This window comes from Mustela erminea, chromosome 8 (genome assembly GCF_009829155.1).
Source record: "Mustela erminea isolate mMusErm1 chromosome 8, mMusErm1.Pri, whole genome shotgun sequence".
NCBI classification, from domain to species: domain Eukaryota; kingdom Metazoa; phylum Chordata; class Mammalia; order Carnivora; family Mustelidae; genus Mustela; species Mustela erminea.
The window spans coordinates 41,400,762-41,416,234 of record NC_045621.1 but is presented as its reverse complement, the minus strand read 5'-3'; the positions used below and the strand labels follow the sequence as shown (position 1 = coordinate 41,416,234).

Below are 15,473 nucleotides of genomic sequence, written 5' to 3'. Positions count from 1 at the left end.
CTGGGCCCAGCCCTGGCTCACAGAACCCTCTGGGCATCTGGAGGCAGCATCAGCACCTGAAGACTCCCTGGTCAGTGCTGTGACCCCTTTGTTCAGCCTTTTCCCACATGGCTTCCCTCTCACATTCTGCCTACAGGGTGTTCGATGACACAGCACACCTGCTCCAGGGTCCTCCGAGTGTGGGTACAAGCCCTAGAGACCAAATATTACCATACCCTATCAAAACCCGTCCTAACTCTGGACTGCAGAAGCCATGAGATAAAGAAGCGATGACCAGGAGAACTACCCATTCAAATAGACATGGAGACCACCATGGAGGTAGCTGGGGAGGGGCTGGAGAGTGACAGAAAGACAGGTGTAAGGCTCTCCATGGCTGTGCCAGGCTGACTCGGGGGTGGTGTGGGTCAGGTCTCCCCCTGGTGCTTCCACAGCCTCAGAATCTGAGAGCTGTCTCCAGCTTCCTCATGCCCCATGATAAACGATGATGCAGATTTTACAGTTCATGTAGTGCTGCCTATGCCTGAGGAGTTCTCATTCATTTTTTTAATTTTAAAAATAAAAGCATTCCCCTGCTTTGAAAATGAAGGCTCACCTTGGAGTCTGGGGTGACTATGTGCATATTTCACAGGGATTGGGTTCGATTCGGGAGCAACAGTGGGGGCGCTACTCCCAGTCTATTGTCTGCATGAGAACAGGAAGGTAGGTCCTGGAGAAGATGGGGAAGACTTGACTCTCATTCCTGCTCTTTGCTTGAATCCAACATTAGTCAGAAAACAGAGCAGACATCCCCACACTACCTGAAAACTGTTTTGTGAGGCCATCCGTGATGTTCCCATTCCTGTCCACTTTTATTATTTTATTAGAAGTTTTATTATTCAACTTCTAATCTTGAATGTGTCTGGAAGCAGAAGAATAAAGATGATATAGCTCATGGTCTCACTGGCTGTGCCTGAAGCCCTGGGGACAGGGGCAAATTCTGGGAGAAGTTGTAATTGATGCAAATGTCTCTGGATGAAACAAGGGTTTAATCCACAGAGAGAAAGAATGCACCATTTACCAGGCAAAATGAAAGAAAGCAGACCAACAATACACATATTGAGATTTTTTGGGTTTTTTTTTTGTTTTTGTTTTTTAAGGAAAAATAAAATTTCTCTCTATATTTATTTGAATTATTTTTATCTTTTTAAAGATGTATTTATTTATTTTAGAGAGGGAAGGGACAGAGGCAGAAGGAGAGAGACAGAGAATCCCAATTAGACTTCATGCTGAGCCCAACGCAGGGCTCGATTTCACAACCCTGGGGTCATGACCTGAGCCAAAACCAAGATGCTCAACCAACTGAGCCACCCAGGCGCCCATCTCTCTATATTTAGGTGAAGGAGGACATGGGGGAAGATTATTTAAAAAGAGACAAAAATTAGTCTGGCATCAGACATTTTCTCTGTAACACTCCAAGTCCAAAGGCAATGCTCCAAAATTTGTACACTTGTAAGAGGCCAAAAAACTAAGAGCAGAGACTTTTGTACCCAGTCAAGTTCTTACAGTACAAGGTCATCCTCAGTTGTACGGTGGAATCCAAAACCTCCACTCAGGTTCTCTTCCTGAAATAACCTGTTAGCGCTATATTCCAGCCAACAGAAAAACAATCAGTATCGAAAAAAAAATTTTTTTTAAAGTGCTTTCTTCACTCTGTTAGTTCATAAGCATTTAATGAATACCTACAGAGTGCGAAGCACTGTGCTAATAAGTAAAATGCTAGATGAAAGGAGGTCCACATCCCTGGGAAGCCCACAGCCCAGAGAGACAGTGAAATGAACAGGCAAGCACCTACTATCTGGACAGGGGGTCTGTCAGGACAGGTAGCATGACAGTGTGGTGAGGCTTTTATCATTTATCATTTTATCATTGTGGAAAGATCTTTTATCATTTAAAATAAGGGGCTGGGCAAAGAGGCAAGTGTAGGCTTCTGTGGAAACCCTAAGTGGGAGGCCTGGTCCAGGTTTGGGTAGTCAAGGGCTGGCTTCTTGGAGAATGTCTAGTCTGAAACCAGAGGGATAAGGAGGATTAAAGCTAAAGAATAGGTGTAAGAAGGAAGTGTGCTTCCCAGGGAAGAACAAACCCAAGAGCATGGGCCTAGAGAGGACGCGTGGTCCTGAAGAACAAAACCAAGTTCAGGGTGGCCCCCAAATTATCATTGAACGTGGCAGCTACACAGCACCGTGTTCAATGGTCCACGAGCTCCGGGCAGCGGCCTGCAGGTCCCAGCCAAGGTCCTATCCCAGTTCTTGGCTCAGTGCCCTGTTCACTGTAGGTCCTCAACAGTTATTTGTTGAACGAAAAAAATGAGTTATGTTCAGATGGCCCCCAAAGAGAAAAACCCATATGTAATGTAAATTACTAAAAACAGCAATGATAATGTATCAATCTAGGAGTATAATGTAAAATTAATTTAACAAAGACTAGGAAGTAATTGAGGGCCCAGGAAAGGATATAGTACAATAAATTTTGTTTTGTGTAAGAAGGAGCCATAGTCATGGCTTTGATCTTGACTTAAATGATTAAAAGATTATGTTTAAATAGATACTTGAAAAAATTAAAAGAATCCACTGGTGTAGGTTTTGTTGTTGTTGTTGTTGTTGTTTTTTCTTTTTTTTAAAGCAGCGCACATAACACAAAATGAAAAAAGGAAGCTACAGTAAAGCGTAAACCAGAAAGAAAGCAGAACAAAGCCGGGTGAGAGACGTGCACCAACCATTGGGGTAATGATAATAAATGTCAGAATTTAAATTCCATTATATCAAAGCTAAGTTGAATGACAGGAGGCAAAAATTGAACTACATAATACAAGAGACAGACATGAAGGAGAGCTCTTTTATCATTTAAAATAAGGGGCTAGGCAAAGATGGAGAAGAGGCTCATACATGCAGAGAGGGAGGGTGATAATGTCAATATCAAGAAAATACAGACATTGATCAAGAAGCCTTATAGTTGTAATAAGAGTCATGTTTTGCTGTGAGAGGTCACAATACTGAAAATGGTCGTTAGCCTTCATGCACTGATAAATGTAGTATTGGCATTTCTAAATTTATACTTTAGAAGTCAAGATCAAAAATATAATTGTTAGGGAGAATTATCAATCCCAGCACCCTGTGACAGATCAAAAGCCCAGGAAGGGAGATAAGGCTTTGCAGTTGTATTTGTTGCCTGTGGCTGCGGTAACAAATTTCTACCCACCTCACTGTTAAAAAGAACACACCTTCAAGCTTTGACAGTTCTGGAGTTCAAAATCAGTAACTGGTTTTACTGGGCTGAAACCAAGGTGTTGGCAGAGCCCACTCCCTCTGGAGGCTGCAGGAAACCCTGTTTCCCTACTTCCTCCTGCTCTGGGGCTACATTCCTTGACTGGTGACCCCTTTCTTCTTCTTCAAAGCCTGCAAGGCAGCTTCCTTGAGTCCTCTCCTTGTCTTCTTCCATATTGGATCTCTCTCTCTCCACCTTCTTATAAGGATACTTGTGACTGCAATGAAAGCATATCTGGATAATCTAGGACCCTCATGCCATCTCGAGATTATTAATCGCATCTGCAAAATTTCTTTTGTTGTATTAAGTAATGTTCTCAGTTTTCAGGGATTAGGATTTGGGAGCATTACTCACTCAACCAACTGCAATGATAATGGTAAGACTTGACAAAGGTCATGCTCACCCTGATGGGACTACTTATTTTCAGGTGTCCATGGAGCAATTACAAAAGTGATATAAATTTGACTTTATAATTACCCTCAAAGAAAAATTATTTGCTGTCACAATCTTCTAAAATTCAAAATTTATAGTAAACATTTAGAAAGTATAACCCAATTACTTGGACATTATAAATAAAATAAAATGAGTCCCAAATAATGAGTAAGGCACCAAATATTATTTCAGATGGTTTAGGCAATCATAAAACTGAGGACACTACTAAGACTGTTAGACAGAGCTGGAGAGGCTGATTCTTCTTTTTTTTAATTATTTATTTGACAGAGAGAGAGATCACAAGTAGGCAGAGGCAGGCAGAGAGAGAGAGAGGCAGAAGCAGGCTCCCCGCCGAGCAGAAAGCCCTATGCGGGGCTCCATCCCAGGACCCCAAGATCATGACCTGAGCCGAAGGCAGAGGCTTAACCCACTGAGCCTCCCAGGTGCCCCTGGAGATGCTGATTCTTACCCCTAAATTCTTTCATTATCTAGTGGAAAATAAAAGAAATATATAAATAATCATTCAAGGCAGGCAATTAATTAGAAAGAACATGGAATATATAAAAGCAGAAATTAATCAGCTGGAAAAGAGGTAGAATTGGTAAGTAAAATGAGAAGTGATTTATTTGCAGAGATAATAAACACGTCTGCCAAGTGTAATCAAAGAATAAATGGAGAAACAATGGCAAAGCAAAATGAGAAATGAGAACTCCCATTACCACCATTATATTGCTGTCTTATTTTGAAGGCTCCAAACACAGGACAGAAATAAAGAATATGTACTTGATATGAAGATGAAATTATTATTATTGCCAGCCGATATGAATATACATAAACACCTCATCATCATCAATCAAAACAACACGAGCATTGTCAGTAGATTCAGTGGGTGAAAATGAAAGTAATAAATAAATGTCAAGTCTTTGTATCTTCTATACGCACTTAGAAAACATCATAATTATTAACACAAATATTTTTATTACACTTACCAAGAAATGTGCAATAACAATTGGTTACCAAATGTGTCCTGGATGATAAGACTATTTTGTATGACAGAATTTCCCAGTTTACATGATTTGAGTTATTGCAAACAAAATCTCTATAATACTTTTTGAGAGACTTGTCAAAATAATATCAAAGTTCATTTGGAAGAATGAAGTGATGACCTTGAATTTTAAATATTTTGAAAAGGAAGTATTAAGAGGGGACATGGCTTTTCCAAATATTAAAAATACTCTAAAGTGATGTTAATTGTGAGTCCATTTAGCCCTATTATTAGAGAAAGAGTTTGAATATACCATCATCCCCATCACCATCATCAACACCATTGCCACCATCACTACCACCATTACCACCACCACCATCACCATCACCATCATTATTATCACCATGACCACCACCACCAGTATCATCATCACCACCACCACCACCACCACCATAACCATTACCATCATTACTATCATCACCACCACCATCACCATCACCACTATCATCACCTCCACCACCATCACCACCATCATCACCATCATTACTATCACCACCACCACCACTATCATCACTGCCACCATCACAATTATTACTATCAACACCATCACCACCATCACCATCATCACCATCACCACCACCATCACCATCACATCACCACCACCACCATCACTACCATCACCACCACCACTATCACTACTATCATCACCACCACCACCACCATCATCATTACCACCACCATTAGTACCATCATCACTATCACTACCATCACTACCAGCATTACTACCATCATCACCATCACCACCACTACCATCTCCATCATTACCATCTCCATCACCACCATATATGTCTGATGCCATGAACTACATTTCCCAGAATCCCTTTCCTTGTAGTTTTGTCTGAGTTTGTCCATGAGAAGAACTTATGCAAAATGGAAAGTAGAAATGATTATAGACAGTTATGAACCTAGGCCTTAAGAGACATTGTTCATCTCCATTTACCTTCCTGAGTTTCTGGCATCATAATAAAGAGAATTTGCACCAACTGGCCCTGGGTCTCAGAAAGAAGATAAGAAACACCAAAATCTGAAGAGCTCTGTGGCTGATTCACAAACTGAACAAGAATGATGTTAATACTTGTATGCCACTGAGATTTTGTCATTGTTCATCATATAGCACTTACACAATACTGGTTTACTAATACAGGTACACAGACTTTGTCTCGCCTTTTTTGCTTATTTTCCATTATTCTCATTGTTTTCTTCCCTTACTTAAAAAGAAATTGTATTGGGGTGCCTGGGTGGCTCAGTGGGTTGAAACCTCTGCCTTCGGCTGGGGTCATGGTCTCAGGGTCCTGGGATCGATCCCCGCATCGGGCTTTCTGCTCGTCAGTGAGCCTGCTTTCCCCTCTCTCTCTCTCTCTGCCTGCCTCTCTGCCTGCTTGTGATCTCTGTCTGTCAAGTAAGTAAATAAAATCTTTAAAAAAATTGTATTTCATTAAATGTGTAGTAGTGAGATATCTCAAACCCTTTCTGGAAAAAGATGAAGTATAAATAAGAATACCAATGAAATATTTCAGGGAATGCTACTTTATCCTTTCAGATTTCCATGAGTGGTTCCAATCTGTTTTAGAATGGCCTTATGTGAGTTTTCAATATAGTTTGGATGGTAGCCATTAAGGAGAAGTCTAGGATAAAGAAGTCAAATGAGAATAATGTCAAATCATTTCATCCTTGGAGAGCAGGAGAATTTGGGGGCAGGAAGCCAGGTGGAATATTACAAGCAGGTGATGTATCATAAAGCCATGCAAATGAGTTAATGACTGAGTTGGAAGTAATCACTGGAGCATGGATTTGTCCTATTCCCCCTTTTTTTTTCTTGAAGGATCCCACGGTTATGTAATTTTTATAGCAAGGATTTTCTTCTGCTTTTATTCTCTGGTTCCTTTTATTATTTTAGAATTCATTTCATTTAAAAATTCTGGAAGAAGGAATCTCAAAGTCCTAGCAGCATTATGTTATAAATTTTTGCAATTATCTGTAATTTTTTTAAGTAAAAGAGTTTACTTGCTTTAGAATGCTTTTTATTATTGTCCTTCATTCTCCAAATTTAACTTGTTACAGCTTTCAGTAAACAGGATTGGGACACCGCTAATGTTCAGTGATCTGAGAACATAGCATCAATTGATAACAATAAATGAAGAAAATCAATCACCGGCAATATAAAACCCTGGGGAAATCAGCTGAAGTGGAAAACTATATATTTTGTGCAGAGGCTTAAAAGAAGGGAAAATTATGGCTTTATTGGATCTTCCCTCCATTCTGAAAGCACACAGCAGGTCTGCGTAATTTACTTTTTGAGGCTATTCTGAGCATACACTGAGATGTAGTGAGTGCTTACTGTGAAATGGGTCATTAATTCTCCTCCTATTTTGCTGCATTGAAGCAGATGATGATTATTAACCTAGCAACATGGGGAAACTACGAAGCGAACGTAGCCTTTGGAATGGGAAGGCACCACTGATTGTGTGTGGACAATCCAATTTTTCTTCCCCTTTTATAAAGCTGACTTTGTTCCCTTCATGTGGTTAAGTCCTGCACTTGGTGCAGTCCAGTGTAAGGGTGTTAGTGTACTATGTATAATGTGTTAGGACCACGGATGTGTATGGTAATAGTAGAGTGTAAGTGAACAATGTGTACACTGTGTTATGAAAAAAAGATCATTCCAAGTTCCCTTTTTCATAATATTTGGAATATATGCAACTATATATGAGAAAAAATAGATTTTTATGTATTATCTTTCATTCTCCAAATTTAACTTCTTATAGCTTCATTTGCCTAAGTCCCATGCCATATATATATAAATAATAATTTTAATTTAATATTTATAAATATTTAGTATTTATAAAATATAATTTAATATTATGTATCATATATATGTTTTTCTTGGAGGACAGGCTGGGTTTGAGAAGCTAGAGTGAGGAAGGAGCAGATGAGGAGGGCGAAGGAATGGCACGTATATGGAGAGTTAGATGGGGGTCTCTGAGACAAAGCTGAATTGAGACTAAAACAGAAAGCACATTAGACACAGCCTCCCTGTTGGTCTGTAGGAGCCTTAGGAGAAGCATTTATGCCTATGAGCCAACCCAAACAGCCGAGTTACCAGGGAGACAGCTGAGGCTGAGCTATGGGGTCATGGCATCTGCGGTCCCTGAGCTGCAGTTCTGCAGAGCAAGGCAGGCCTATGTGGCCTGTCTGGTATTCTAGGCTGTGTCCACTGGCAGGTGTATCTGCACAGAGGGACCAGATGAGGGAGAGGAGAGGCCCTATGTCAGTCTTATTGAGGTGTAAATCCAATTTGCTGCCTATATATATGGTAAGGAGCAGAGGGGATGGGACCCATCAGCCAGGGGTTTAGGAGCAATGCAGCAGGGCAGAGACCACTGGCATTGCATCAGAGGCCTGGGCTGGCTAGAACAGAACAGCTTTCCTGATTATCTCTGTATCCTGGTGAACTTGACAAGTGCATGGATGCATCATGATGAGTGGAGCCCTTGGATTCTTTGACCATCCGGGAAAGGAGGTAGGATTCCTAGAAAAGAAATGAAGGAGAGAATGAAGAGGGAGAAGGAGGAGGAGGAGGAGGAGGAGGAGGGGAAGAGGGAGAAGGAAGAGGGGGAGGGGGAGGGGGTGCGGAGGAGAAAGGAGGGGGAGGAGGAGGAAGGGGAAGAAGATGTCCTTACAGGATAGGAGGAGGCTTGAACCATTTGAATTTAAGAGCAAAGATTTGACCTAATGCTTAAGCCAGGCTGAGAAAATGAGTTGTGTCTGTTACAGAGACCTTACACTAAGTACAGCAGAGGCTTCCGGCTCCTCATACATTTATAAAGCTGGGAAGTTCTGGGAATGTACCTTCACCCATGCAAATAGCTAGCAGTGTATAACAGAAGAACAGAATGTATTTCATGCCCTCATAGGTACAGAACAGAAGTCCCATCTGGGGCAAGGTGAATGGGAAAGGCCATCAGGGATGCGAACGAGCACGTCCACGCGTGTAACTGAAGGAAGAGGCTGCATTCATTGGATCTCGTCGCATAATGAATTACCACACACTTAGCAGCGTCAAACCTATAGTCTATCCTCCTTATCAGCAGATTCTGTATCGGCTACAATTAACCTGCAACCTCAAAAAATCAGTACTCACAAGGCTTTCACAGTCATTTGCAAATACGGGTAGAGCGGCAAAGTACGTCACCCAGTGTGCACATTTCCAGTGGCAGTGGAACAAGGCAATGCTCTGTCTTCTGGTTTCAGCACTCACACTGCAAACAAGAGTCCTCTTGTAGTCTGTTTCGTGCTGTGCTTTTGCATTTTTTGATTTTTATCGGTAATTTTGCTGTTTAAAGTGGCCCCCAAGCATTGTGCTAATAATGTGTTTTCTGGTGCTGCCAAGCTCAAGGCTGTGATGTGCCTCCTGGAGGTCATCTGTGTGCTAGACGAGCTTCGTTCAGACATGCGTTGTAGCACTGTTGGCTGTGAGTTCAATGCTAAAGAATCCACAGTACATTAAATAAGGTGTCTTTAAACAGAAACACACGTAAAACAAGGTTATGTATTGATCAATTGATGAAAATGCTGTCATCACAAAGGATAAGAGACTCAATCATAGGGAACAAACTGAGGGTTGCTGAGGGGATGGGGGGATGGGGCAGCTGGGGGATGGGCATTAAGGAGGGCACGTGATGTGAAAAGCACTGGGTGTTATATGCAACTGATGAATCTGCTTTTGAGACTAATAATACATTATATGTTAATTAATTAAATTTAAATTTAAAAAAGAAATCTCACATCTAGAAAAAAATAAAATTTAAATTTAAATTAAAAAGAAAAGAAAAGAAAAGGAAAGAAAAGAAAATGCCATCACAAGAGGCTGGCAGGACCCTAACTCTCTACTTCCCCTGGGAGCAACGGCATGAATTCACTTTTCACACCAACATTGTAGAACGTAACGACTGTGAAAAGCGAGAATCGACTGTACATTTATTACACTTATTATCTCACAGTTTCTGTAAGTCAGGAGTCTGGGGGGCTGCTTAACAGCATCCTCTGCTTAAGGGCTCAAAGGCAGATGTCGGCCAAACCATGTTCCTCTGAGAGGCCTGGGTCTTCTCCAAGCATGGGTGATGGTCGGCAGAGTTCAGTCCGTGGTGGCTGTGGGACTGAGGTCCTGTTTTCTAGCTGGCTGCTGGCTGCACTGTTCTCAGCATCAAGAGGCCACCAACACATCTTTGTCGTGTGGCCCACCCACAGCATGGAGCTTGCTTCTTCAGGCCAGCAGGAGAATCTTTCACTCTAGTTGCCTATGAGGGAGTTTTATACAGCATAACGTCACGGGAGTGACTATCTCATACATAATCCACTCCAGGAAGAGACAGCCCATCCCCTCTGAGCTGTTCTGTTGGTTAGAAACAGCTCATAGGTACCAATTACACTCAAGAAGAAAGGATTGCGTGGGGCATGGCTCAGTGGGGGTCCATGAGGGTGTGTTTCCTGTAGAGGTATACCAAAAGCTTCTAAACGATTCCATCCAGATTTGGGGACCATGACTAGATGTCACTGTTACTTGGATAAAACTAACAATTATGAAATTAATTTGGAAGATCTGTACATTGATGTGGAAGGCATGTGTGTTGGGACACCTAGGTCTTATTCAGCTGTGTCACTGACACCAAGAGGGCAAAAAACTGGGCCTCCATTTTGTCAACTGTATATAGGGGACCACAGGGTTAGAAATCCATGGGTAAGTGAACTGTAGGCACTTTTTAAAAATTGAAATTGGGGAGCACCTGGGTGGCTCAGTGGATTAAAGCCTCTGCCTTTGGCTCAGGTCACAATCCCAGGGTTCTGGGATTGAGCCCCACATCAGATTCTCTCTGTTCAGCGGGGAGCCTGCTTCCTCCTCTCTCTCTCTCTCTGCCTGCCTCTCTGCGTACTTGTGATCTCTGTCAAATAAATAAAATTTAAAAAATAATTGAAATCGTGAACTCAGGGGATGACAGTTTTCTACAAATCCTTCAGATTGGGGCAAGACCCCAGGGAGGCTCTGCTCTATCCTATTCCACTTGGTTAAGAATTCTTCAAAGGCCCCTGTTTCATGGTGAATTTTCAGTGGAATGGAGATGAAAAGGCCCAGAAGTACAGAACTATAGCTAAGTCTCTGTCGGTCCACACTGAGCCCACAATCTGCACGTTGCTTACCTCCAGGCCCACAAGTGAGAAGCTCAGAAAGCTCTGTCTTGCTTCCAGATCCTGAGATTCAAGAACTGGGTTGCAGGGAGGGCACCGTGCGCCCAGGTTGTTTGGATATGGGTTTACATGTCATTACGGGTAGTTCCAAGGACACCATCCATGTAGAGCTCCCGAGGCAGCCTCAAAGTCACACAGACTTCCTCCTGGGTCTAGCAATAAAGAGGGAACTGGGCTTGCAGTGTCTCCCTAGCGCCTTAGTGTGTGTGTGGCCTAATTAAGCTCCATTTAGGAGGAATACACATCAATACGGCTCTTTCTCCTTAAGAATTTCTTTCAGACTGCAGTTCTTTTATTTAAGAACTGCTTTGTTTCTCTTGTATTTGGAGTCCAAAAGCCATTAGGCATCAGAGCTCCTGCTCCTTCAATGGGCATTCAGAGGCAGACTGCAGATGGCCAGACAAGGGTGGCCCTTGTGCTCTGGGCCGGATCTGCCCCGGGGCCTTACTCTGATGGAGCATCTTTCACTAACATTTGCTTTTTCAAAGCCATCTTTCCTTAACAAAAGCTTCTTTCTCTATAGATGACTTCTAATAACCTTTTTTTATCCTTGTAAGGACATTTGGTTCTAACCCTTTCCAGAAACCCATTCCTAACTTCTAAATCGGGTGAGAGGCAATAGCTTCTCAGCAGAGACACCGCATGTTACACAGTGTCACAGCCCTGCTGGATCAAACCAGGTCTTTTTGCTCAGATTCAATGCTGTTTCTCTGTAAAACAAAGAGGCTGAGTAGGATGATCTCCAGGGCCCTTTTTTTTTCTCCTCTAAAATGATGTTCTGGGGAACATAAATAAAATAAAATAAAGTAAAATAAAATAAAATAAAATAAAAATGCTGTTGTGGGGTCTGAGACTGGAGATAAACCATGTGATACCTGGATTCCAGCACCGCAAGATGCCAGGTGTGTTTGCTCAATATTCAGATTCCTGGGTCCCAGAGAGACCTACTGGTTGAGGATTGTGGGGTAGTGGGGGAGTGGAGTCTGAGAATGTGTATTTATAGCAAGCTTTCCAGGTGTTTCCAATGTGCAGTCAGATTCAGGAACAACTGGGTGGCATTTGTTTAGGAAGCAAGCTACAGCAGCATGTTTCTGCTTGCAAGAATAAGCAATGCGTTCAGAACAGCGGGAGGGAAGCCTGCTTATTCTGCTCACTGAATAGTCTCTGACTTTTCTTTCTGGCACAGGTGCATCAGTCTTTGGCCCCGGAAGAAAACACAGCAAATAACTATGGGAAACAATGAGCTCCCACTTGAGCAACTGGCCTCCCCTCCCGCCAGCTTTTATCAGGCTTCACCCTCAGGGATGAGCAGATACACGGGCAGAAGTTGTCCACCACCTGACTGATGAAAACTGCAAAATGTAGACCAACTTATACACTCATGTTGCCTTTTTGCATTTTGACAATTCCGTCTTCTCTTGTCAATCCGCCTGAAGGAGACTGAAGTTGCTGTTATTTTGTCCTTTTTTTTTTTTTTTTTTTTTTTTGAGGACTGGAAGGTAGACTTCCTCTTCATTTACCTAGTTTTCACCTACGAAGATGCAAATCAAGAAGCTATCAGGAGAGTACTTGGGGGTCACTTAACCCTGTTTTGAGGACTGACGTGTCTCAGGGATCATCCTACTAAGGAGAGCTAAAGGAAGTTGCTCTCTGTTGCAGAGATCTGAAGGCATTTCCCACTGAGAGAGCACTGATATTTTACCCACTTCAATTAATAAAAGAAGCTTCTGCTTCTGGTACTCCTTCCTATGGAGGAGAAGTAAATAGTAAATGGTTAGCCTGCAGCCCACCCCCATAATGAGATGGTGTGTGGTCAGTGCAGGGACGTTTCAGAAAGCAGGTGATCCTTCCTCATCTTAGGTCATCCAGGTGTAGGAGCCTCACCTCTAGGAGGGCTCAAGTGTTCATGAGCACACATTGAGTTCTCGCGATGGGTTCATAGAGAGACCTCAGCATGCTGGGGTGTCATTCTCAGATTGTCAGCTGCCTGGGGGACAACTGGGTGGCAGTTGCTCTGCATCATCTGCAATGTGCTGTGGAGAAGAACTCTGCTTTGTCTGGTGCGCCATGTTTGATTTGCTTCCTAGCAGTGTCTGTCTGTCTGTTTTGTTTTGTTGTCCCCATGAGTATTGCTGAGAATGGTGATGAGTGAACAGAAAACAATCAAGTCATCTGGATTCGATAAACTCAATGACATGGAGAGCTTCTGGGAAGCTTCTCAGAAAGGGTTTTATGTCTCAGAAAATGAGCTTGAAATGCATTTTTTTCTCTCTTAAATGAAATCTTCAACTCTGCCTCTCTTTTTATGACAAAATCTTTGAGTTGAAAGAGAAGGTACCCTCCCAGCTTCAGAACAGGACATTCCTGGGATGATTCCTTGCCCTAATGCCTGGAAAGAAGTGGACAGAAGGTTGGGATCAGTGGTGGGCTACTCTGGGTTCTGGGTGAAGCATTCTTGTCCAGGGTAATGATCAGGGCTGATATTTGTGCCGAAGAAGGTGAGATTATGAGATAACATTGGGCTAGGGGACCCAGAAGTACCCTAATTCTACCTCAGCCCATCTCCCCTCCCTGGGAAGTCTCTGTTGGAGCCCTATGCTCAGAGGACAATCTCAGGGGTCAGAGTATCACTAGCTGGAGCTCTGACCCCATGCACTAAGCTCCAGCATATTCTTTGGAGCTGAGAAAGTTTGAATCACATGGTGACCCAACCTTGGCCCTGAAAGATTAGGCCAGAGAAACCACTTCATCCTGAGAATGAGATGTAGTTGGCCCTGGATGTTTCTCCCAGGCCACCCTGAGGTCAAGGACGCTCACACATGAAGGAGAAGACAAAGGCAGCTCAGAAAATCCACAGAGAGGTGGTGTGGGAATCCAGCCAAGCTACTAACAGGAAAATCCTCCAGAAAGGAGCTCTATATCCTTCGTGTGACATTTTGCTTCTTGACTTTAGGGCCATGATCTGGGTGGAAATTTTCATTTATTTTACCTACCTCTCTGTGTGAACTGGGGAAGGGGGAATGGGGAAAGAAATGGGGAAGGAGAGAGCCTTGAGTCAAAAGTCCCTCTACAGGGGTGCCTGGGTTAATCCTCTGCCTTCAACTCAGGTCACGATCTCAGGGTCCTGGGATGGAGCCCCACATCAGGCTGTCTGCTCAGCAGAGAGCCTGCTTTCCCCTCTCTCTGTGCTGCTTCTCTGCCTAATTGTGATCTCTCTCTCTCTGTAAAAAAAAAAAAAAAAAAAAAAAAAAAAAAAGTCCCTCTACACTTGCTTTCTCTCTGAGAGGCCAAGGGACTTATTGCTAGTTTTTAGGGTCTATCAGGCATGTTGCTTTTCCTGTAACCCTGGGATGGGAACATGACCAGTGTTTCAGGGGACACCTGCCCAGCCTTTGTGGGGTACCCTCTCCAGTTCTAACCAATATATCTCACATCCATAAAAGATTAGTGAATGTCTTTTATAATTCCACCAAAAGTGTTCAAGTTGGCCAGGACACACCTTCAGAGAAGGTTGCCTAGCAGACATCTATACAAAGTGGAGAAAAACCCCTTTGCTCACAACTCTGAGTCCCAGGATCTGCAGAGATCCTCCAGAGATACCGCTGTGGAGAATCACAAGTTAGATCATACAATTCTGCGAAGGAAAAGTGACACAGATCCACTAGACATTCCTCAGAATGCCCAAATTTTGGAACAAAGACAACTCTAAATGCTGGCAAGAATGTGAGGCAACAAGAACTCTCATTTTTTGCTAGTGGAAATGCAAAATGATACAGCCTCTTTAGAAGACATACAAAGGGTTTCTTACAAACTGAACGTATTCTTATCATATGATCCATCAATTATAGATATTGACCTGAAAGAGTTGAAAACTTACATCCACACCAGAACCTGCACTGGTTGTTTATGGCTACTCTATTCATCACTGTGGAAACTTGGAAGCCACCATGATGTCCTTCAATGGGTGGATGGATAAATGAACTCTGGTGCCTCCAGACAATAGAACATTATTCAGTACTCAAAACAAATAAGCTCTTAAGTTATGAAAAGACATGGAAGAAACGCAAATACATATCAGTAAGTGAAAGAAGTCAATCTGAAAAGGTGATGTACTTTTTGATTCCAACTATATGAGATTTTGGAAAAAAGACAAAACTATGGAGATAGTAAAAAGATGAGTGATTGCCAGCAGAGGGACAAATGAGTGAAGCACGGAGGATTTTTAGGGCAGTAAAATAATATTCTGTATATTATGATAGATACATGTCAGTCCACATTTGTCCAAACCCACAGAACGTACAACACCAAGAGTGAAACTTAAAGTATACTAGGGACTTTGGATGATGATGGTGTGTCAATGTAGGTTCATCTTTGGTAAAAAGTGTACCATTCCAATGAGTGATATTGATAATGGGGGAGGCTTTGCTTGTGTGGTACAGGGAAATATGGGAAA

At 42.5% G+C, this 15,473-nt stretch overlaps 1 long non-coding RNA gene across 2 annotated transcripts in view; it reads left to right on the top strand.

Moving 5' to 3' along the window:
• Positions 1 to 14,162, top strand: part of LOC116597477 — a 97,325-nt gene extending 83,163 nt beyond the window's left edge. The window contains exon 3 of one of the 2 annotated variants that reach the window (XR_004288625.1): positions 12,207 to 14,162. This is a non-coding gene — a long non-coding RNA (uncharacterized LOC116597477). Of the gene's footprint in view, positions 1 to 136; positions 652 to 12,206 lie in introns of those variants that run through there. The other variant, XR_004288626.1, reaches the window with a different exon arrangement.
• The last annotated feature ends 1,311 nt before the right edge of the window (positions 14,163 to 15,473 follow it).